Source organism: Misgurnus anguillicaudatus, chromosome 16, assembly GCF_027580225.2.
Source record: "Misgurnus anguillicaudatus chromosome 16, ASM2758022v2, whole genome shotgun sequence".
Lineage (NCBI taxonomy): Eukaryota > Metazoa > Chordata > Actinopteri > Cypriniformes > Cobitidae > Misgurnus > Misgurnus anguillicaudatus.
This window is the reverse complement of record NC_073352.2, coordinates 4,081,303-4,106,958: the sequence shown is the minus strand read 5'-3', so window position 1 is coordinate 4,106,958 and position 25,656 is coordinate 4,081,303. Positions and strand designations below refer to the sequence as shown.

Sequence of the window (25,656 nt, the reverse complement as noted above, 5' to 3'; positions counted from 1 at the left end):
GACATCATGATCTTAAAACCTGGTGAGCTCCTATAGGCGGCATGTTTGGCTGAATGAGGATGTCCAAAAATGCTGCATGCTCTGACCATGACCAAAAGATGATACCCAGCATTACACCTCAAATACCTGGGTTTAAATAGTCACGTGGAGATGCTATAATGCATCAAGTTGCTATAGCCAGCTGTAACAACCCTTACAAAAATTAACCATGGTTTTATTGTGGTAAAAGTGTAGTAACTGTGTTTTTTTGTGTATTGATTACTATGAGCAAAACCACGGTTTTACTACATTAACCATGTTTTTTTGGTTTTTACTGTAGTGAAACCATGGTTAATTTTCATAAGCAACACTGTATTTGTCACAGTTTCTGTAAGGTGTTTAAGTGAAACTTGTTTCCTCTGTCCGGGGTTTATCAGGGTGTAGCTGTAAGGGTCCTAGGCTGGATGAGGGGGGAGTAGATTTAAAATTCATCTTTAATGTTTGATGCATATTAATCATTATGTGGAGGAGGAACTTAAAACATCATCAGATTTTGTGTTAATGTGATTTTGTGACGGCTAAATTTGTTTGTAGTGAATTGCATTCCTGTTGAATACATTGACAGTTTCTAGCGCTACGTCTGTCCAATCTGTGTCGCTGACTCACTCGAGTCTATCAGTGGGTTCCTGTTGTTTATCTTTCTTATTTATCCAGTCTTTAATCAGAGCGTCTGCTGTTTTTTCCCATATGATCATCACAATAATGCCCTGGTTGAATGTATTTCGAGCAGAAGTATGAGAAAGCGTGCGTTTCTTTGAATAGGCGGTCATTACTGCGCTCGAATGCATCCATTTGAGTTGATTCACGTCATGTGTTTATTATCAATTATTTCTGATCACGACATATCCATTTAGACTTCTGTGTTTTCTCCTTCACAGCATTCTTTTAATTTCACACATTTTTCCATCATTTGTTTGTGTTGCATTCCTCTGTTGTAAAATGGCTCACTTGCATTGATTCGTGTGGGTTTATTATTATTTTGTGTTTAATTGAAAGACCTTGACCTTAGGGATTTCAGAAAGCTGCTTTGTTACTAAGCTACTGCAGTAGGGGAAAAAATCTCCATTAGTCACCTCACAACAACGGTTTGGTTAAATAACTATGTTGTGAAAACCCACCTTGATGTGTCTTGGGAAATGTGTATTACTTTTAAGCAGTGATGCATATTTGTTATTGATTTATTCGATCAAGTTTGTGCGTTGCGCTTGTATTGTGTTTTCTAGATATGCCGGTAATGCTCGACTGGTATAAAATCTATATCGATCGACCACTGGTTCAAGCCGAAACTGTGGCTGTCATAATTTGCGGTCTTCACACTGGCTTGACGTGTCACATCCTACAGCTCGGTACATGTTTCATTCTCATGAACTGTGATATTTGAGTCATATTGCAGCGTGTCTTTTTCTTGGCCTGTGGATAAGCTGCGGCTGGGAGTCGGCTCTGTAATTAAACAGCGAGGTGAGATCCATGAGAGACTCTTCAGCTTCTTCATTGCTTTTCATGGCCGGAGGGAGAGAGAGCTCAGGCTTCTCCTGAGGGATAGATCCAGCGCATCAGCGTCATGTTCCATGCTTTTACACACACACATACACACGCGTGCACACACACACAGAGTCATCTCACCTGAAACCATGAGCTTGTCTACTAGTGTTCGAGCTCTAAAGCACAATGCTATTAATATTAATTCAAGTTATGCATATTAATAATGTATAAAGCCTCCGTGTGTTTGGATGATTTTTTTGCATTGACAAAACTGTGATTTGCTGAGATGATCTATGAGCAGTTTTTACTATTGGTACAGCTTCATGTGATGTTACCGTGTAAGGAAACCCTTCAGTAAAGCCCTACACTCCTCTTTCTTGCACACAATGTCTTTTTTTACTCGCTCTTGGCACACAGCAAAGTACGCCTTAGAAATTCCACGCAGTATGCGCTTTTAACCATACTGATATTTCAGTTGTCAATATTTGGTGGCTAAATACTAGGGCTGTGCAATTAAGCGTTTTTGAAATTTCAATTTTTGGATTCAAACAATTACAAAAACAAGATAACGGAGGTAAAACAATTATTGTGCGATTAAAATAATAAATTGTGAGCTGCTGAACTGGTTAAATAAATAAATGTTTTTAAAGTCGCGGAGTAATCGTGTTAAATAATCGTAATTATGAGTTTGGCCATAATCAAGCAGCTCTACGAAATACCAATTTTTAGAAAAAAAAAATCTATAGTTTGGTAAATGCTAGGGTTGTAACGATAAATTGCGTGTTCCATTAAAAAGACCTGTCTAAAATCGATTCTGAATCACAAGGCTGCGATTTTGTGTTTCATGCGCAGCTTGTGCGTGTACTATGGCGTTATGGTCAGTAGGTCTTTACCAATCTAAAATCAATATTAGTCGGAGTTTTTTATAATGTGCATTTAAAAAAGCAACACTCATAAAACAAAATCATTGAAAATATTCTTTATTATCATGAAAACACCTGAAACAATCTGAAGAACGGCAAAATAAATATTCTTCTAGATATTTCCTGGAATAGCGTTTGTAATGCTACTTCTTCTGTGGCACAATTGGAGTTTCTGCACAAGAGCGCCCTCTGGCTTTTGAATGTGGCGGCATTTCACCGTAATTAATTCATTGAGAAAACGCGCTTTTGCACAATCAATTGTTACAGCCCTAGTAAATGCAGATTTGTTTCTTCCTCAAATATGCACACACAAAAATGTTAATGAAAAATATATTATTTGTTTTTTAAAGAGCCGTTAAGTATCCATTTGTTGGGTATTATTGCTGCTGGTTTGTGCATTTTAATTCACAGAATTCCTACAAAGTATATTGATGTATGGAGGTTGATTTTCCCTTACCTAAAATAGAAAACATTACTTTGGACTGATATTTTTTCTGATGTATGGACTCTTTCATCAGGGGTTTCAGAAAAATATATTCAGATGGTTCAATATTTATTGTATTAAAGCAACACTAAACACTTATTGCTCTTTGCTCCCCCTACAGGTTAAAAGCGTAATTGTTCATTACCACTGTCGTAAATACTGCAGCAGAGCTGGCTCTGATTGGATTGTAGGTCGGCCGTAAAGCAAGTTTTTGTAGTTTTCACTTGAACTACAGGACCACTACCCGACGGTTGGAAACTTCTTTAGTGCGGTTTTGGCCGATAGAGGGCTGCAAAGCCAATGAACCACTGAAACTTTTTTGGAAACGTTATTTTAAGGTAAAAAAAACCCTCTTTGGTGTTGCTTTAAATACACTGTTAACCCAGATATTGTCTTTAGTTAAACAATTAAGTAAACATCACTTAAAAGGGCACCTATTGCTACACGATTCTTGCTAAAATGTGAATCATGATTTTTCTCAATGGGAAATGAGATCACGATTCTAATTTTTCAACATAAACATTTTTTTGCACTTAAGTAAAAAAATCTGCTAGGGACTTTCAGTTATAATAAAAAGTCTCTTTACCTTATTTTAGACCCCTTAAGATGAGTAATTAAAAATTTGTTAGCTGTTAAACATAAACAATGTTGACATTTAATAAATAACGCATAGAGAAGCTACGATAGCCACTACTGGAAAAATGTCATCATCGGAGACAACTTAGTAAAAAAGTTTGTCCGTTAAGGGCTTCTGTAGAAACATGATGACACAAAATGGCGACTTCCATGTTAGGGGACCCTCTGTATATGTAGATAAAAACATCTCATTCTAAGGTAATAAACACATAACGATTCATTATGAAAAAGGTCTTTGTACACCCCTGATAATATAGTTTTGTATATTATTTTGAATTTCTGTCAAAAGATCCTTCTAAAAATGACACACTGCACCTTTAAACTTAAAACTTTAAAAACATGAACCCTTTAAAACTATGGGGGGGGGGGGGTTCCCAGACAGGGCTTATCCTTGTCCCAGATGAAAATGCATGTTCGAGCTGCTTTAATTTAAAAGCATGTCCTGTCCTGTTTAATTTAAAATATTTTGTTGACTTTGTTTTGTCTTGAGATACACACCTGTAGTGTTTTTGTAAGGTATGTTTGTAAAAACTTCTTAAATGACCTAATATTAATAAGGCCTAGTCCTGGGTTAACGTAAACCCTGTCTGGGAAACGCAGGATGAAACGCAGGCATCTTCCCCTCGTGCTAAAAACCCTTTCTGATCGGGAACTTGTGGCGGTGATACAGAGGCTGAAGGCTGCAGCGTCCGTCCCGAAGGTCGCATTTCTAGGCTGCATACGTGATCAAGACTGTTTTATTTCAGAATATTAACAATTATAACATTGACTATTATTCTTAGTTAATCACAATGCTCTGTTAACAAAAAAAAACATGCTTGATAACGTATGCAGCCTGCATATACGACCTTCTGAGGCTGTAGCCTTTCGACTGAGAAAGGTCAAGAGGTATTTCCTTCCTTTTTTTGGAACCAATATTGTTGCATCGTCACTGTCACTGTTGCCATCAGGATTTTTCAGTTTTTCCCCTCTTTTGTGTGAAAATTGCTGCTCTAAATCCACCAAGTAAGCTGGCTCTGTGTTTAGGTCTGCTGCCTTGTTATACGTCACGCCAAAAATAAGGAAGAGAGAGTCTGATTGGTGAATGAATAGGGTTTGGTTTTACACTGTGAGCAAGTTTAACTGATATAGCATCTTGGATTGTAAAGTAAATAGGTTAACACATAAATGCAGCATCTGAATACAGGGAAATAAGTGAATCGCCATGATTTAGAAAGAAGATTGCATTTATGTATGAATCGAGACCATGATTCTTTTTATACAAAATCCACTTTTAGAAGGTGTTTGGACATAAATGTGTGTTGGCAGTGTTACAATGAAAAAAATCTATTCACCCCTTCTTTTTTTATCCCCATTAAACCAAAGCAGTCTCATTAGGCATGCTGTTTTGATTCTCTTAGCAATGTGATGTCACACTGATAAAGCCCCGCCTATGGTTGCTGACTGACAGTCTTGTTTTACCATAGTTGCCCTTAGTGAGTTGGGCGCTGTCTGCTGTTTTTTCTAGGTTTGTTTTGTTGTTAATGATAATTTTGTGAAATCACAGTTCAGGTGATCAGTATTTACTTACATGAACCCTGTTCAGCACATTTTATTGTAGTTCCCTAGGGATGGGACGATTACCGGTTTCACGATTAACCACGATAAAATGTCCTGACGGTTAGTATTATCGTTTAAAATTTAATTATCATTACAACCATGTTTGATTACCGTGATTTTGAAAAGTCGCTGTAAATCCTAAATCTAGCTAGAATCAGTTTGACGCTGGTGTGCACATGGAACATAGTTTTTTGCACAAGAAGGCATTTAAGGGATAATATATTGTATTCATTCACGGTAAACTAAGTTATTGGACCGATTTATTTATTTTTTTACCACAGAAATAATTTCAGGGACATGAAATATTAAATTGTGATTTTCAAAATAAAACTTGTTCAAATGTTTTCAGTGTGTGTATCAGTTCTTTTTGAACATTTCTAAATCATTTGAACAAAACCATGATAATATTGATAACCGTGATAACTTATCATGATAATCATGATATAAAATTTTCATACCGTCCCATCCCTAGTTCTCTCCACAGTACTGGCAATTCATGTCAAAAAACACTATACTATATAAAATACTAATGCCTTTTAACACTAAAAGTAACGTTGTTAACTAAATGGAGATGTTGGACAGAGCAATTAATTTTAATAATTATTTCAAGTTAAAGGCACACCGCAGAACTTTTTGGCCCCTAGGGTGCGCTAGACATGTATTTTTCACATCTAGCACCCCTAGAGGCCACAAGCACCACAGCACTGTCGCAAAGGAAAGGAAGAAAACTCTTTAGATCACATGGTCCGTGATCCATGGGTTTTATTTTTTTTCTTAACGCCAAAAGATTGCATAGCTCACGTTTGCAAGCCAGTTGTAATGGTGGTCGCTTGGTTAAAATAAAATAAAAAATTGTGTTCGGGCGACAGAAAGGACATATATGCAAGCAATATAACATTACTTACTAGTCCAAAAGCATGACGGCCATCGGTCAGGAACCCCTCCTCCTCCTTTGGTTCACGCCAACGAGCGAACACTGGCCCAATATTGATCCTTGTCCTTCCTTTTATTCTGTCACTCTCCCCTTTTCTCTTTCTAGTCTCCTCTGACAAAACCTAGGTTTCTTTTTTTAGTTTGCTGCTACGTCTGAATTTGAGCAAGTGGAGGAAGTGACGTATGCCATAAAGCAGATTTTTGTGCTCGGGTTACTACCCGAAACCCCAAGTTTAAAAGTAAGAGGCTGTTTACACTTGGCATTAACATGTGTTTTTGTCGATCAGATCACAAGTGGACGACGTTAATGCCAGGTGTAAACGGTGTTCAAAACGTTTTGAGCTCGTCCACTTTCGACCACTTTCAACCACATCCAGAGGTGGTCGAAACCACTTTCGATCGGATCGCTTTGGAGTTGCGGAACGCACATGTGGTTGAATGCGTTCGAACAGCCACACGCGACCGCCTTCTCTCCGCCCATTTATCTAATCTGAGGTATTAAACACAAGTTTTACGTCTTTTTTGACTTCTGGCGTGAACATTCGGTGAACAGCGCTATTTTTAGCCTTTCATTGATAAAACTAAGCGGCTGATCTCCGTAGTTTCGTTTTGAAAGGGTGTGAAACTTGCGCGATCCTATTTCATCAATTGCGCTGAAAATTCAAAGAAAGCTCTTACATACTCATGTACAAAACACTGTGCAGCATGTTTACTTGCTAAACAAGCAGTGCACTCCGACATAATATTAGTTTGCGTCCATATAAACTCATAATTACTCCCGCTTGGGTTTGAATGACAGCAGAGAGACTCGCCCACCGTCTCACAGACCACCCCCTCACAGTATTCAGCACAGAAGTGGTCGAAAGTGGACAAAAGAGACGGATTTAAATACCAGGTGTAAACGTCATGTGTCTCTCTCGTCCACTTGTGATCCGATCGATGAAAACACATCTTAATACCAAGTGTAAACAGCCCCTAAGAGTAGAAGCGATACAGACCCCGTCAGGCTACGATAGACATGTCTTTCAACCTATTTTAAGTCGATGAACCATCACAAGGGTCTTGAAAATATATTACAAAGGTTGAAAAACTACAAAGTGTCACTTTAAATCAACTTTTTGTTTACTGAACTTGCTAAATTAAGTTAAATTACAATACATTTTAAGTTAAATATATTATTGCTTTAGTTCGCATTACTAAATTTTTTTAGGGCAACAACATTTAAGTTTTAAGGAAATGTAAGGTTTACAGAATTTATTAAAATTTTTGTCTGAAAATGTCACATCCATAACCTGGAATTGTTCACAGGTCTTTGTTTCCCTCATGTTTAAAACCCTTTATAATGGCATGCATATGGGATTCACTGTATCTTGTTAAACTGCGCTGTACTCTACACATGCACATCTTGTTGTCTGATGTAATGGTTTCGTGCAGAAACACACGTCTGAATAAGCAGCCCTGTTTGGCTAAAGTAGCTCTTGATGGAGGTGTTTTTTCGTTGTGAATGGTGCGATGGTTTTACGCATGTAAATTGCTGGACTGTAGTGGCTGTGGTCAAGAGCTCTTTAATGAAATCATATTCCTGCCATGTGAGACCGTAGTGTTGTCGACAGCGTGCTGATTCACATGGAGATGACTGCAGGTGCGTCACTGCCGTTAGAAACGCTGACGGGTTGAATTCAAATGTGCTCTTAAAATCCACATTTTACAGTTTGTATGCCTGTTTTATTGGTATGTAATACTTTCTTAATGTCTCATCATACACCTTCTAATCTGTTCTTTGTTGTCGTTAATAATTAATGATGTTTGTTAAACGAGCACTGTTAATACCATTACTCATACTTAAATAGGCAATGTATTCCAAACCCCTTAGTGTAAAAGGGTTCACGCATACAGCGACCAGACCTCATTCATTTTTAATGAGAGTTACAGAGTCAACAACAGCGACCATTGGCAATGTGATAAACCAAAGCAGAGTTTGCTTGATGCAAGTGAGCAATGATGCAATGTAACAGCTATCATTGGATGGCAAAGACTGAATCCATCACGATCGGACACCTGATACAGCTGGATACGCTAGGAACGCCTACGAGAACCAGTGGCACAGAGACTCGCACCCTTGAGCGGTTTAATCAGTGTTTGTGTGAATGTCTCTTTAAGTATTACATTTCAGTACGTAACTCGTAAACATTTCGAAAGCATCCAGCATAGGCCAGTTTTGCATGGTGCAAGCTCTTGAAATAATGCCAATATCAAACAACAAAGAGAAAATGTGAAATTATTCATGACATATTTATGACCAAAAGCTTGCTTGTTTGCTTGTCATATTTTGTGTAAGAGACAAGTGCTGTAATGCATTATAACACGACATAAATGCAGATATGTTGATATGATGAAATATATACTAAACACACTTTATATAGGGCTTATTCGCAAACACCGGAAGTCGCTAGCCGCGGCCATCTTGTTGACATGACATCTGTCCTGCCCCAAGCCGCACATAGATTTGAGTCGAGGGGAGCAGTAGCCTAATGGCTCAATCTCGTCTGTATTAAGAGAAGACAAGCTTGATTATTGTGGAACAATATCAAATAGACCCAATAGCCTTAAGTAAAGATCCGTCCTTATTGCCAGCCGTAACTTATCCGGATATTTATAACTATATCGTTCATACAGTATCCGCATTCATCATACGAGTACTGAAGGGCCGTTCACATTATAACGATAACGATAACTATATCATTGTCCACATCACCAAACAATACGTTTATGCTAATTCACTCACGGCACTCGCGCAAATCACTTGCCTTTAATATTGCTTGTAATAAAAACTTTTGCAGATGTCCTCAACACGCTGCGTTTCGCGTAACTCTAAACAGTGAATCTAATAGTTTGTTTAATCTCTTACCTTTTGGCATAACAGTTAGTTAATGTAATAGATTAAAAAGCATTACGTAGTCAATTTTCACAGCAACTGGAGGTAATCTAATGTTATAGACCTCAGCAATGAGCTTCACTGTCATTTTAAGTGGCCGTGCACTTGAAGTTCAAATAGATTTTAATGCTATCAATGGTTTATCCTTCATCAGCTGGGAAAAATCGCTTAGAAAGTGATCCCAATGATGTCGTTCATTGTATCTGTACCGTTATAGTTTTGGTGTGAGCTCCGCTATTCTGTTTAATATAAAACGATTTTCAAAACTATGTGAACGGCCCTTAATTCCCTACCTAGTATCAATGCCAGACCTATTATTATGTTCATATAGTTATTAATACTAATTTAATAACACTCTCAATTTATGGCAGCTTATTTGAAAGAGCAGTTTCAGCCACTGCTTACAGCTAACCATATGTGATCAAATTATGGGGACAGACTTGGCTGTGAGGCATATATCCCTAACGTTACCTGGGGTAAAATGATGGGGACAGACTTTGCTGTTGGGAGTCTCTCCTTCGCTGGTTCAACTCCTCTGTCTCCTTCCTTTCATGTTTTCTGACAGTCGGTATCGCATAAAAACTAATTCCAGGGTCTTTTTGCTGTTGTTAGAACATCCGTGTATTACACCACACACCATCGCGCGGTTTTAAAAAAAAATTACACCGATAATACATGCATAATACCCACGCTGCCTCGCTTGTCAATTGACAGACTGACAGTTTTATGTCAACAATATGGCCGCCGCGAACATTGATGACGTAGATCGAATAAGCTTTATACTATACAGATTTTATTAATTGGTGTTTCAATTGTGTGTTCGGTGGCGTTCTCATTACCCAACCCCCCCGTCATGAGTGGACGACGTCGGTGACAGGAGAGTCTTTGTGTATCTCAGTCTCTTGTGCTGCCGGCAGCTCTGGTTTCAGGATTTAGCCTTGGATCAGAGGAGCGGGATATAAGCAGTACAGGAGCAGTGATTCATCCTCCATTCTTTTGTTCAGACTCATGGATCCTGTAAGGAGGCATAACGCTTGATCTGGGCTGGTAACTCATGGACTGTATGTATGTTCATGGCTCTGTTGGAGAAATGTATAAGATTAGGAAGTGACATCACAACAAAATGTATGTTGTTTATTACTGCAGTGAGCCATATATAGATGGTTTCAGCAACAACAAACCACTTTTGTGGCCTAAAAGCAACTTCCGGTGAACCCTGCACAGAATAAATAACAACCAAGTCTTTTTTCAGTAGTTTATTTTTCTAATAACAAGGGAAATAAATGACAAGTAAATTACCTATGGTCATATATCATATATCTATCATATTCATATATTCATATGACATCCATGCTTGCAGTCTTCCTTCGCTTTAGCAAACCAAAACATTTTATTTTCGAAAAAATGTAGGTATACTTTTCAGAGATCAGAATTTCTCGTCGGTTTAGGCGCTTAACTGCAACAACGCGCGTGTGTCCAATGAAACTAGCTGTTAACATGAAATCAAAGTAAAGCTCTGTAAAATGCGAACAGAACTGTAACTACCTGATTTTCAATTATTGTAATATATTTTAATGTGAAACATTAGAAAACCGAATGTGGTTTGGTTGTCTGTTCTGAAAGATAAAGCCAATATGAGTTTAACTCTTTCAGCACAGCACACACAGAATGACAAACACTTTGTTGAATTGTCGAGATTCTTTAGAAACAAAGGCCTGTCAAAAATTTCCATGAACCACAATCTTGAGAAAACATCACTCACACAGCTGGATTCATGGCTTAAGGATAGCAGGCAGAAAACTACAAGTCAGTTTTTTTCAATGTTTCATTGACTATAGAAAAGAAATGCATGTACAAATTAAAAGATTTGATGATTAAAATAAATGATTTGAATTAACATTTTGAAAAAATTTGGTGTTGTCTGTATGACCTTATATCACAGTATCCCTGCATCCAAACAAAGTGGCATACTGTGACAGTATGTATGCTGAATTCAGTTTTATTTATGTAGAACTTTTTTACAATTGTTTAATTGTTCCAAAGTAGTTTTTCCTTAATAAAACAAGAGAAAACCAAAGAAAAGTCATGAGGCAAAACAAGTACAACGGCTAAGATTAATCTGTAATAGTGAGCGGAGTAATAATATAACATAAATGTAATGTAACGTAATATAAGGTAGTTCTTAGTTAAGATAAGGTCACCTGACTCCCAAGGGTTTGAAAAAACTTCTAGATGAAAAAATCCGTCTGTGTTTTTATCGGATAACCATCATCACGAGGAAGATTTTTCTCCGCAGCACCGGCATTATTGTATCTAGTCAGAAGAACGGGCTTTCACCGAAAGCAGGTAGGATAAATAGGGTTTTCTTTATTCACAAATACATGTCAAACTAAACTGAGAAGATATTTATATGGCGACTGAGTAGTCGGTCATGTAGATGTGTTTTTTCGTTTGCTCCGTGCTTAGAGTCTGTTTAAATGATGATAGCCTGTCAAGTCCTCAAACTTTAAACTTAACAAGTCCTCAAACTTCGCCTAGATTTGGGGTTAGTGTATAATATTTGGTATAATATAATGTATGTAAGATCAAACAGTAATGAATTCATACTAACGACCGACTTGAAACTAAGGATTTGACTCAGACTGCGCTCCGCGTTTTAACGCCTTTTTTCTGTAGGATATTTTTTAAGAAGAATTAAAAAAATATATAGACCAGTTCAAATGATGTAAACAACGCTGGTCCAAAAACACTTCCTGTTACAGTTTGTGACAGTTATTTTTTTATTTTACATATATTATTATCTTTAAGATGTTTGTTTAACTTCAGTTAATTCAGGTTTATATGTTCTGTTGGTTTATTTTATCCCAACGTTTATCTAGTGTTAAAAAACGGAAACAGGAAGTGCTTCTGGACCAGTGTTGTTTACATCTCTTGAACTGGTCTATATATTTTTTACAATGTTTTTAACTTAAAAATACATATATATATATACATACATACAGAATATAAGTTTAGCTTGTTGTGGATATTTCCTAATTATAAGCCTTCTGTGAAATTATGACAAAATGAAAAATACAAAAGACGCATGTCTTAATTAACATAATTTAAATAAACAAATATTCGAATATTCGTTCTTTATGAGCTTAAATATTCGAATAGTAAATTACTGGAAAATGCCCATCCCTAGTATATACTGATTAAAAATAAACATTAATGGCATTAACCAAAACACTTACTTTGTCATATTAAGAACACTGTCATTGCTGCTGTCATCCTTGGGACGTCGTCCCTTAACTTTTTTGAAAAGTTTTAGTCCTGCTCCATTTTCATTGACTTGAGTAAAATAACTGAAAGTTTTTCATAAAATCCTCTGTGGTCAATGAATGACAAAAACTTCATGCTGTCCTGTAAAATTGTTTCTGTCGCCTGAGTGGCAGAGTGGCTTATGTTTCTTCCCCACCACAGAAAACCACCACAGGTTTATCAAAGCCATCAAAAGTTTTATTTTGTTTTTGTTTGTTTGTTGATCACAAAGTACAAGATAAGGAAAACAAGGATTCTGTGTGTTTACATTGCGTGGAATGGGGCGCTGTAATTTGTGGAGAGGATTTATTGCATTCTGCAGAGAAGGAGGAATGGTGTTTATCACTTTTTGGGGAAAAAGGAAGAAAAGATGACAGAATAACACGGTGTATACTGGATTTTGCGTAAAATTGAGAATTTACTTTTTGATACTGACCTGATACAATACTAATTTTGGTGGTAACTCATTTGTTTAAATGCAATTTATCGCGTTTTGGAACCAAACTCTTCAAATGTATCTCGGATGGGTTGGGGGTGAGGAAATCATGAGGCAATTTTGATATTTGGTTGGAGTTTCCATTTAACAGCAAGTGAGGTGTTAACTTGGATGATGTTAAACAAGTGCAATTTAACCAGAAGAACAGCTTTTTACCACTTTCCAACATTTTACAGCTTATGACATTTTTGAGTGACTCCTCTCCCAAGGGCTCCAGGATAGTAATATTCAATATATTCATGGCAATAACCGGTTAATCCATACACGGATTGATCCCAGTGTATGAGTAATATCAATATAGCTGTATAGGGCTCACAGTACTGAAGAAATGCCATAACTTGCTATGATGTGATATGTGATATAATAATGCTTCATATTTGTAAAAAGCAATTTAAATAATATTTCAATATTATGTTTTAAACTAATAAATTATATAAATCAGAACACACATGTTTCACATTCTTTCTGGAAATATTCTCTACATTTATTTGGAATGCATCCAGTAGAAACTTTGTCACTCACTGATAATGTAGGCGTATTACACCCAAAATAGTGATGCAACTGGAACGCACCCATTATAATCAACAAGATGTAATTCATACAGTGCATTGTAGACAACTTCCTAGATTAAGAGACAAAACTCAGTCACACGTGCCATACGTTTAAACTGGATTATTGTAGATGGTTTGATATGAATGTGTTATCAGTGAGGTTCAGATTATCATATACATTCACTTTTCTTAGCAATATTTTTGGTCCCTGCCTGGTTGCTTTGTATATATATATATAGTCCAACCCTACTTTGAGCTGAAGTTTTTCTGTAAACTGTCTCTCATCACTCAGTGTTTGTATGGACACTTTCACCTGTTAGTGGACTCATGGCCAGAAATCTTGGTCCAGCTGGCAGATGTGGCTGTCAGCATGCTGGGACCTGTCATGGGTTTGTTTCTCCACCTCACTGACACAACCTTACTGGACCTGAGACATTTCAAACAGGCTACAAGATCCAAACAGAGGCTATTCTGAGAGAAAGAACAAGATTCAGTCATTTTCAATTCATGTCAACACCTTTAGCACCACCTATTATTTTTCAATTAAGGTCCAGATTTGGGTAATTTCTTCATGTGTAGAGGACCTTTCTTATATTATTGACACTGTAGAAATTCATATCACAAAGACGTGATGTGTTTATTCAAAATTTTGTAAATAACAGCATTACTAATTCCACGTTCTATTAAGTTAATCTGACTCGCACATTATCTGGTTTATATTACGACCACAGCCAGATTTATTTGCCCTAGCAATGTCAACAGCTCTATATAGTCAAACTAACTAGATAGCATTTTTCAATACCATAGGATTGTGACTAATATTCAAGCAGCTTTGTGCTGACATTTATGCTACCTCATTTTTACATCTTTATGAATAAGAATCCCAAAATTGACTGCATTCTGTTCAGAGAGGAATTTTATCCAAAATGGCAGGCCGCATCAGGAGAAATACTGATTAAAAATATGTTTTATTCAATACTGAAAACTTGTTGCTAGGGGTGGCACGGTTCACAAAGTCCACGGTTCGGTTCGTATCACGGTTTTCAGTTCTGTACGGTTCTTGTTGTTGTTTTTTCTTTTAATCGTTAACACTCCAGAAATGTACTTCAGCATATGATTTATAGCGTAATTATCCACAATTTAGGATACAGTATTAACAAAATTGTTATAATATGTAATCATGCACAACTGATTTTGACCTGACTTTAAGCACATTATTGGGATCATCTGCTAGGAAATAGGTGAGATTTTGATACAGCAAGAGAGAAGACATTGATGACATGCTTTTTATTTACTTGGCAAAAAAAAGGAGAATGTGTATTGCTATCTTAACAGAAACGTATGTGCCTTTTTTGCACACAAAGATTGAACTTGAAACACAAAAAGATAAAACTGAAGAATTAACTTGTATTTATCAAACTGCCATCTTCAGTGTAGCGCCTTGCCCTTAAAATCACAAGGGTACGTGCGGCAAAAATGACGTCAACGCAGAGTGGGCGGTAGTGCGCGTTGAGTGCACTTGCACGTCAAATTTTGCGCGCCGCTCCGGAACCCAAGAAGCAAGAGTTCCAGGCAAATCTAGCCGAGCATGAAATCTAATCACGCCGGCACCCAGTCTGTGCATCGAGTATAAACACCTCCTCAAACAGAGACTCGCACTGGGAGACAAGCGAATCGAAGGGTTCGGATGTTTTTTCATGTACCGTGCCACCCCTAGTTGTTGCGTGTCCACTGGAATTAAATTAGGTTGTTACTATAGGTTGTTTCCGATTGTTGGCACAATTTGATGTGCGGTGATAGATTTGCATGCACCTTCGTAATGCTATTAGAATGTGATTAATGCAATACTGCAAATAAACTTTAGCTCACATAAACACAATACTACAACCATGTCAATGTGATTATGCTCATGTTACAGTCAGATAAGACATTATTTACTCTGAGCAAATGTAATGTGGCGTTCACACCAGACACGTTAGAGTGGCAAAAACGCCCTATTCATGCGTAGTTGGTCACTTGAATATTTCGAGTTTACTCGCTTTATTCGCACGTGAAAGCCGCACGTGATATTCTAGTCATTCGAGACATTCACGCGGAAATTCGCATCATGGGAGGGGCTTCTGCGACTCCGCTTACTCCCTGTAATCACGTGACAACTAGAGCAAGCTCCTTATTGGTTAATGTGGCGCGTTTTTCCGCCAAAGATCAGATTTTTCAACTTGCGCGTTTCCCACGGCAACACTCAATTCGCAAGTCTGGTGTGAATGCCAGATAACAGTGTTGCTTTTGAATGTATGATTCAGAAACCAATTGCTGAATCTTTCAGGTTTTTGCCAAAAAAATTATTATTTCAGAAAAATAAATACATAGTCTTTACACATTATCATGATAAAAATCTATCTTTATACCATGCGTTTTTATGATTTTGGGCAATTTGACCGTCTCACTTATTCTAGGCGCTTTCTTAAAGAGGACATATCATGAAAATCTGACTTTTTTCGTGTTTAAGTGCTATAATTGGGTCTGCAGTGCTTCTATAAACCTAGAAAATGTGACAAAGAACAAACCAGTAACTTAGTTTTGGTAAACCATTCTCTACAAGCATGTGAAACAATAGGATTTTTGTCTCCTCTTGTGATGTCAAAAGGGGATAATACCACCCCTTAATCTGCACTATCCAACCATGACACTGCCATTTACTGCAGAGAGAGAGAGAGAGAGAGAGAGAGAGAGAGAGAGAGAGAAAACATAATTGACAGCACAATTGAGTTTCAATTTCAACAAACCATCATTATGGTGATCAGTGTTTGCATTTCATCAGCTCATTTGCATTTAAAAGGAAACAGCCCAAAACTGCACATTTTTGCTCACACCTACATTATTTTACATCTTAAAAAAGTCTTGTGAAATGTCCACTTTAAAATGTGCCTTTATAGACGCTGAAAACAAGCAGATGTTTGATTCCGGCTGTCTCTGGAGCATTAACTCAGGAATAAAGTTTATGGGAAAAATCTAGGCAGAAAAACATTCAACATGTGCAGAAACTATTTCCAGGTCTTATTTGTCAGTTCAGTGCATTAATAAAGATAGCGAGCCGCCATGTTGTTTTATGAGTTAATGTGAGCTATAAAAAAGGCATTGCAGACAGATGAGATGTGGGTGTGTGAATTGTTTTTGACTGCTGGGGAAATGGCCCTGTCTACCTAAAGTTAATGAACTTAAAATAACTTTGAGTTAATGAGTGATGTTAAAGATGGAGTGCATCAAACATTCTATCTGTCTGCCATGTTTGGCCAAACAGGTGGTTTGCTCAAAACTAACAACATTGGTGAAGAAAATCTCATTGCAATGTGTAATTTGTATTACGTAAGACCACATTCGACGATTTACTTGCCTGTGACATTGGGGTCAGGCGTGGTCACGGGTGAGGTTTCATACTGTATTTTATCATGATACGTTTTTGTACGATTCACTTCCTACAAATTCATATTAATTATCCAACTAGTAAAATACAAATTCCCTTGAGATTAGGTTGGTTGGGCTGCTTGGACAAATCAATTTTAGTTTTTTTGTTGATGCGACTAATGATGCAGAAATGACATGCTCCATCATTGATTTTGTTTTATGTCCTGTTTAATGTTGTGTATTAAGACACATATTCCAAAGCCGTTCCATCTCTCTCTTTACCAGTACTAGTCATAACGTTTAATAGTTAACCTTTAGGGTGAATGTTAGATGTCCAAATATTACACATACCTGTCAACAAATGGATTACAAAATCCAGGAGACCTCTGAATGGGGGGGGGGGCATCTGATGATTGCAGATGATTGCAAAAAAATGTATTTCACATGAAAGCATTTCTTAATGTTTCTTACGTCCAGAATTATGATTGTAAGTAGCAGATTTTGCAGCTCTAGAGGGAGTGTACTTGTGTCCACGTTTTATATAGTTGATTTTGCAGCACAAGAGAGCACAAAGTGTGCTATTATTCATGCTCATTCAATTTTCTGTTACAATCTTTCTGACCATGCTAAAGGTTGTCTCCGAGGAGGCATTGCTATGAGGAATGCAAAGTAGTGCCTTCATCAGACTAGATGATGAAGCTGACTTAACCTGGTCTCAGTCTTATTTTCTCCTACAAGGATCTATCCACTCTCTCGTTCTGGGTTAACTCCTTGCTGTCTGTGACCTGGTAGTCTGTGAACTCCTCTCTCAGTTTATCTGGATCAAGCCTCAGCTGTGGAAACATGCAACCTAGTCTTTCTTGTCACTGTGTGGTATAAACAGATTTCCAACATATTATCAGTTACAAATCACACATTATCAAATACTTCATACTGAAATGTACAGAGCTGGTGTTCTTACAATAATAGGTTAATTTAAACAGGTAGGTAAATCACAAACAAGGTCAACCTGCTTCAGGAGAAATGGGGTCCAACACCTTCAGGTCACAAAGCAGCTGTAAGTCTAAATGAAGTTATAACTTACTAATGTATTTTGGTCATTAAAGTTGCAGTGTGTAATTTTTAGAAGGATCTCTTGACAAAAATGCAAAATAATATACAAAACTATATTATCAGGGGTGTATAAAGACCTTTTTATATTGAACTATTATGTTTTTATTACCTTAGAATAAGACGTTTTTATCTACATACACAGAGGGCCCCCTTACGTGGAAGTCGCCATTTTGTGCCGCCATGTTTCTAGAGCTGCGCGATTCTGTATAAAATGAGAATCACGATTCTTTTTCCTAAAATTAAGATCACGATTCTCAAGAACTTTGTTAATTTTAAAGATGTACAACCCCTGAACATTAGTTTAACATTAGTTTTTACAGGTGCAAAGAATTATGCTTCTGAAAGTTTCAGATAAGTGTACATAATCTTCAAATTCAGTTAATGTTAATTGTAGAGTTATTATGCATTCATTTTATTTAAAGAAAAAAATGTAAATATACATTTTAAGTAGACATGGATTAACATTACTTTATGTTAATGAGCTATGACGCAGTTCGGCGCCAACCAATCGCAAGGCGGAAACTTTCAGCGCCAACCAATCGGAAGGTGGAAACCTCCGCTTGAGAGATTTCCAGAGAATGCATTCGAGCGCTTTTTAATGCTCTCGCTGGCAGCGTGAACGTCCACACCCACTAGAACACTTGGGCCAAATACAGGAAATAGTAATTTAAGCAGTCAAGTGCAAGACAGCAAGTGTGGTTATTTGGACGCAGCCAATGTTTCCCCCTGTGCTAAAAACCCTTTCGGAAGAAATAAGATCCTGTTTTTGGTACAAAAACAACATCAAGGTTCTTGTCGGATGTACTTGCGCATTGCTCTGCCTCACTCATTCTCTTTACTTTCTGTTTCTTTCTGTCTAACTTCTCGGCAAAAGCATCCGCTGTACGAGTGGAGCGAACACGAGCACATCTGGCTTGCGCAATAATAAATTAAAGGTCAAGACGTCATCGCGGAAGCTGTGATTGCATGTTGTCAAGAGAACTGACGAAGCTGCGTCTTTCCTTCTTAAAAATATAATTACCTGAATCATCGAAATGCTGAATTAAGATCGTTTGGGGGGTCGAATCGAGATCACGATCTTTTAACGATTAATCGTGCAGCTCTACATGTTTCTACAGAAGCCCTTAAAGGCGGAGTCCACAATGTTTGAAAAACGCTTTGGAAAAGGAGACGGGCCGACTACCAAAACACACTTATAGCCAATCAAATCAAATGCCGGGTTGCGTATGTGTGGGGCGGGTCTATCAACAGAAGGTCCAGATTCTATTGGGGTAGGGGCGTGTTTGTTTAGGTGATTTCAAATATCAACATTGGCTTTCAGAGATCATGCACCCTGCCTTTAACCGACAAACTTTTTTTACTAAGTTGTCTCTGACGATAGCATGTTTTTCCGGTGGCGGCTACCGTAGCTATTCTATGCGTTTTAAAAGTGAGCCGTTGGTTGCAATTCACAACCTCACCACTAGATGCTGCTAAAATTTACACACTGCACCTTTAACATGGAGCTGGAACAATGTAGCCCAAGTATCTCTTGATCAGTCTTGTCATCTCACTGTGTAGCTTATGGATCATCATCACTCCCTCTGCCTATTAAGAAAACACGAGTAAACTTAAATAAAACAAACATCATTTTTGGTATGTATATTGCTAGGTCTTCACCAGTCATTCTACCTTTCTGGAAGGCAGTGTTTTATCATAAATCACTTTCCCCTGTGTCGTTCTAAACCACCACGTTCTTTGATTGTCTTCAGAAGACATTTGTAGATATTTTTGATGAAAACCAAGATGCTTTTTACTGTCCCATAGACGGCAGTTTGATTTTCGCAATCAACCAGAAAAGAATAAAATACATCACCAAAAAGGTCCATGTGCCATTAGAAGTTCAATAATAATATTGCAAAGCAACGAGAGAGAACACTTTTGTGCGCAAAGAATTTTTTTTTCAACAGTTTGTTCTACTCCTTGGTTGTTTAGGGCAGTGGTTCCCAAACTTTTTTAGCGTGCGACCCCCCCCCCACCCCCCCTTGTGTACGGTGCATTCCTTTGCGGCCCCCCAAAGAAAATTTGTGACACAAAACTGTTCTAAAACTCAACATTTTAATGATAAAAAACATTAAATTATACAAAAAAATACTGCTTTTTGTTAGTAGCCTTATTTTTTAGGTTTAACTACACAGAATTTATGATAAAATAATGTATTTCATAAAATGTCATAAAACTGGGGCCCCCCTGGCACCATCTCGCGGCCCCCAGTTTGAAAACCACTGGTTTCGTGCACGTCACTAGCAGACTATGGCGCTTGCGCCGTGACCTGCTGATGTAGTTGCCAAGTTTTTTTCCCTTTTTTTATTTAAGCCTGTAAGGGGCAAAAATATGACCCCATCCATCCGTTTGGCCCAACGACGGAATCCAAACGAAGGGTAATAGCGCGTTCAGTCTTTTCCGGCGCTTGCAGGTGACATTTTGGCATTATGCAATTTTGTATTATTATCTGACTCCAAGATAATGTTAATATAAATCGAATTGATAATTACTTTTAACAGTTACAGAATTTGGGTGGATGTTTGGTTATTCTTGTTTAGCCCTACTTGTTATTGCATCCGTTCATTCGGCTACTCATGTCGCTTTGGACTCACGCACCGGCCGTTTATTAATATTTAATAATCATGCGGGCCCACGATCACAACCGAATCAGGCTTGGTCGCTGCTAGAGGTTAGACCATATGTTCAGAAGGCCGCCTTTAATGCGTGCTCATCTCTGAACATACTTTATTTAGTCCCCATAGAGGTGCAACTTAATTATTACAATATTTATTTCTAACCAGAGGCTCACGACCACTATCATAAAACAAACTGACCGTCTTCTCCAATGATAGTTTTGTATAATCGTGCCATAACTTAATATGCAACTTAGATAGATAGATTAATATTGAAATAACCAGAGGCTGAGGCTCATCTGATTTAGAGTGGTCAGACAACATTTACTTGTTACTCTAAACAGGAAATTAGCCTCCAAGCAGCTAATTTAACTTAAACTAACGCCAAGTGCTAGTCGGATCTCCAAAATCCTCCGCTGATGTACTACTATGCCATCTAGTCTGGGATTTTGGTCCGTAATACTAGCCTGATTTTTCAGACATTGCGGTAACAAGGATACATCGTAATTTACTAATCATGTCAATAACTTTCGTAGCAACACAGAATAATCCAAACACAATTTATTAACCAGGTAGGTAAGACATCATTCATAAGCCAATTTACATTCCAATTCAAATACGAAAATAAACAAAAACCATTGCATACCTGGTAAGGAGATGGAGATCTGGTTACAGATTCCTCAAAATAAAATGAAAATACATGATGCTATATCAAAGATACAGCATCATGGGGGTGCATTCCTCTGAGTCTTCTACACATCTCCTTAAATAACCAGAGAACAAAGCATATAGGAGTTTGGTACTGATTGGTTGTTGTAAAAATCAGGGGTGTAGCCTAATATACATACAGTGGGTGATTGGTCAACATGTCTAAGTTAGGAGTTGTCTCCCAACATTAGGTTAAGTTTACTTATTTATTGTCACAGATTAACATTGAATCCTGTTGTCATATTAATAAACGTCTCAGGTTACTTATGTAACCCTAGTTCCCTGAGAAGGGAACGAGACGCTGCGTCGCCATAGCAACGCTTTGGGGAACGCCTCGGCGTGACTAATCTGAAGCACGTGTAAAACATAAACAATGATGAGATAATTGTATACTGACCGTGATGCCGTGCGGACCAGGGGTATAAGAAGGCATCCTACACAACACACTCGCTACCCAGTGCCGAAGCAAGTGCCTGCAGGGATGCAGGGAGTATGGCATGGAGACGCAGCGTCTCGTTCCCTTCTCAGGGAACTAGGGTTACATAAGTAACCTGAGACGTTCCCTTTCGAGGAACTCGAGCTGCGTCGCCATAGCAACGCTTTGGGGAACGAGATGCCCACGCTTCCATACTACCAAATGCCTGCAGCGTGTATAACTGAACAGTCAAGGCAAAAGAACCTGGGACCCTAAAGAGGAGTCTAGGTCTAAATCATAAAATCTGACGAAGGTGAGCGGCGAAGACCAACCGGCCGCATCACATACGTCCTGGAGTGAAGCGCCTGACCCTAAGGCCTTAGAGGCAGCCATACCCCGGGTAGAGTGGGCCCTCACAGCGACGGGTGAGGGTATACCCTGATTTTCATAAGCCAGTGAGATAGCATTTACTATCCATCTGCTCAGAGTCTTCTTGGTCACCGGTAAACCTTTTCTGGGTGAACCAAAGCACACAAATAACTGCTCGGACTCCTCCACTGAGCAGTCATGTGAACATATGTATCCAGTGCTCGCACAGGACACACCAAATTCAGCTTTTCCTGGTCCGCACTCCTGAATGGGGGAGGACAAAGGGCCTGCAGAACAATGGGCCTCGGCACATTGTTCAGCACCTTAGGAAAAAAACCTGGCTTTGGGTGTAGAAAAGCCTTAGCCATCCCTGGTGCAAACTCAGACCTGCAGGGGATACTGACAGGGCCTGAAGGTCCCCCACTCGCTTTAAAGAAGTAATACCCAGAAGGAAGCCTTAAAGGCCAGAAACCTATCTGGCGAAGTCTCAAGAGGCTCGAACGGAGCCAACGAGAGCCCTTACAGCACGACCGCTAGGTCCCAAGTGGGCACCCTGGAGCGACTAACAGGTCGCAACCTACGAGTCCCACGAAGAAAGCGAGCCACTAATGGGTGTCTACCCACTGACGAGCCTTCCACAGGAGTATGGTAGGCAGAAACTGCTGCCGTTAAACCTTAATGGTGGAAGGAGTAAACTCATCAGAGAAACGCTCCTGCAGAAACCTCAGAACTACGTTGACAGGCAGTTATAACTGGGTCTGTCAGATGAGCTGAACACCAAGAGGTGAACATTTCCCACTTAAGGGAATAAAGTTGCCCCGTGGAGGGATAAACACAACCACGGGGGAAAGCATACAGACGTAGCCTCGGCCATGCCTGTACCATGGAAAACCACAGTGGGCAAAGTGTGGTGTCCTGGGATGCAAACAGATCTACCTCTGCGCTTCCAAATCTTTTCCAGATGTGGTTCACCACATCTAAATGAAGTCTCCACTCCCACCGGAGATGTATGTTGTCTCAAAGGGGCATCTGCCACATTCAGGTGGCCTGGTATGTAGACTGCCCTCAGAGAGTCCAGAAGTGTATGGTAGGCAGAAACTGCTGCCACCTATATCTTAAAGGTGGAGTAAAGATATGGTCTCCACAACCTCAGTTGGTAGCATGACATTCTTCCAAAGGAGTATGGTAGGCAGAGACTGCTGCCACCTAAACCTTAGTGTGGAAGGAGTCAACCCAGCAGAGAATTGCTCCTGCAGAAACCTCAGTACTACGTCAAGGGGCAGTTGACTGGGTCTGTCAGGTGAGCTGAACACCGAAAGGTGAATATTCTCTACTGAAGGGCATAAGCTTCCTCGTTAAGGGAGCTCTGAAGTTATCATCTGGTTCCCACAACCTCATTCGGGAGCATGAGGTCCTTCCAAAGGAGCATGGTAAGCAGAGACTGCTGCCACCTAGACCTTAAGGGTGGAAGGAGTTAAGCCAGCAGAGAATTGCTGCTGCAGAAACCTCAGTACTACATAAACAAGGCAGTTGACTGGGTTTGTAAGGGGAGTTAAACACCAATAGGTGAAATATTCTCCACTTAAGGGCATAAAGCTCTCTCGAGGGGTTGTCCAGACGAGGTATGACATCCTTCCAAAGGAGTATGGTAGGCAGAAAATGCTGCCACCTAAGCCTTAAGAGTGGAAGGAATTAAGCCAGCAGAGAATTGCTCCTGCAGAAACCTCAGCACCACATAAACAGGGCAGTTAACTGGGTCTGTCAGGTGAGCTGAACACCATGAGGTGAAGTTTCTCCATGTAGTGCCTAAGCTCCTGAGGGAGCTCTGGAGTAATCATATGGTCTCCACAACCTCAGTTGGGAGCATGACATCCTTCCAAAGGAGTATGGTGGGCAGAGACTGCTGCCACCTAAACCTTAAGAGTGGAAGGAGTTAAGCCAGAAGAGAATTGCTCCTACAGAAATCTCAGCACCACATAAACAGGGCGGTTAACTGGGTTTGTCAGGAGTAAAGTATGGTCTCCACAACCTCAGTTGAGAGACCTGAGCCTATGAGCCTGGCCCCCTCAGAGGCCAAACCAACAGGCCATATCTCTGGCAAGCTTCCTCCAGAACTTCTGTGGCAGAGTGATTGGGGAAAAAAGAAAGCCACATTGGGCAGTGTGTGCGGTCCTGAGACGCAAACAGATCCACCTCTGCACGTCCAGATCCTCTCCAAATGTGATTCACCACATCTGGCTGGAGTCTCAACTCCCCAGCAATGGGTGTTGCCATACAGGGCATTCGCCATATTCAAGTGGCCTGGGATCTAAACTGTCGTCAACGAGCACAGTTTGTCCAGAGACCACAATGTCATTATCCCAAAATCAATAATGTAGTGATATTGGCCCTCTCAGCTTTCCATACTGTACTCCAACCTGTGGGGAGTGCGTCAGGTCAGCGTCACACGCCAGTAGCGCGCACCCAAAAACAGGCCTTCGGATGGAAACCAAGGTCTTCTCCACACCACCAGAGCACGCAGGCAACAATGCGTGACTTTGATTGCAGACCTCCTTAGAAATTTATTTAAGAAACCACCAATGTGATGCCTGTCTAGACAAACACATGATGGCTCCTCAGGTCTAGAAGGAAATGGGACTCCAACCCATACCATCATCATTTCCAAGGCAATTTCAGTGCCATAGCCGATGATGAGTTTCAGCGATTTTTGACCCTTTTGGCTTTCCATAATCGCAACAACCTGTAAGGGATGTGTCTGTTCTCAGCGTAACACGCCAGCAGCGCACACCCAAAACAGTCCTAGGATAGAAACCAAGGTTTCCTCCACACCACCAGAGCACGCAGACAACGATGCGTGACTTTGATTGCAGACCGCCTTAGAGATTTATTTAAGAAACCACCGATGTGATGTCTGTCTAGACAAACACATGATGGCTCCTCCGGTCTAGAAGGAAATGGGAGTCCAACCCATACCATCATCATTTCCAAGGCAATTTCAGTGCCATAGCCTATGATGAGTTTCAGCGATTTTTGACCCTTTTGGCTTTCCATAATCGCAACAACCTGTGAGGGATGCGTCTGTTGTCAGCGTCACACATCGACAACGCGCACCCAACACAGGACCTTGGGACAGAAGCCATGGCTTTCTTCCTGTTACCAAAGCACGCAAACAACGGTGCGTGACTTTGATCATGCGAGACGGGTTTCCCCTCAGGAAAAACCCTCCCGTGTTGAATGGAGGCATAAGCTCTAATGTAAGGAATCAGTCCTCGGATCTGATTGCATCACAATCGGTTCAGTAACAGCATAGAACTGAGCCGCATCACTGAACAATTCCCCTCCTTTTGGAACAATAAAGTAAAGGCTGTAAGCTGTCATTTCTCATGTGGAGGTTCTACAGCCTCCTGCACAAGAATGTAGCCATGCTCCACTACTGGAGCCAGCTGTATGCAGATGAAGGTTAATGGCGGCTGCCTGTCGTACTACGCACCGAAAGGGAAGCAGGCACCCATGAATGAGGTGTGAGCTGCTTTGCTTTAATGAGAAAGTGAGTGCCACGAACGAAGACGTCACCCGCCTCAGCAGATGAGGGTCTCGAATCGTAACAC

The 25,656-nt window shown here is 39.6% G+C and overlaps 1 protein-coding gene across 1 annotated transcript in view; it reads left to right on the top strand.

Annotated features, from left to right (window-relative positions):
* The window catches only part of nexmifb (neurite extension and migration factor b), a 102,740-nt gene that overhangs the window by 721 nt on the left and 76,363 nt on the right, over positions 1-25,656 (top strand).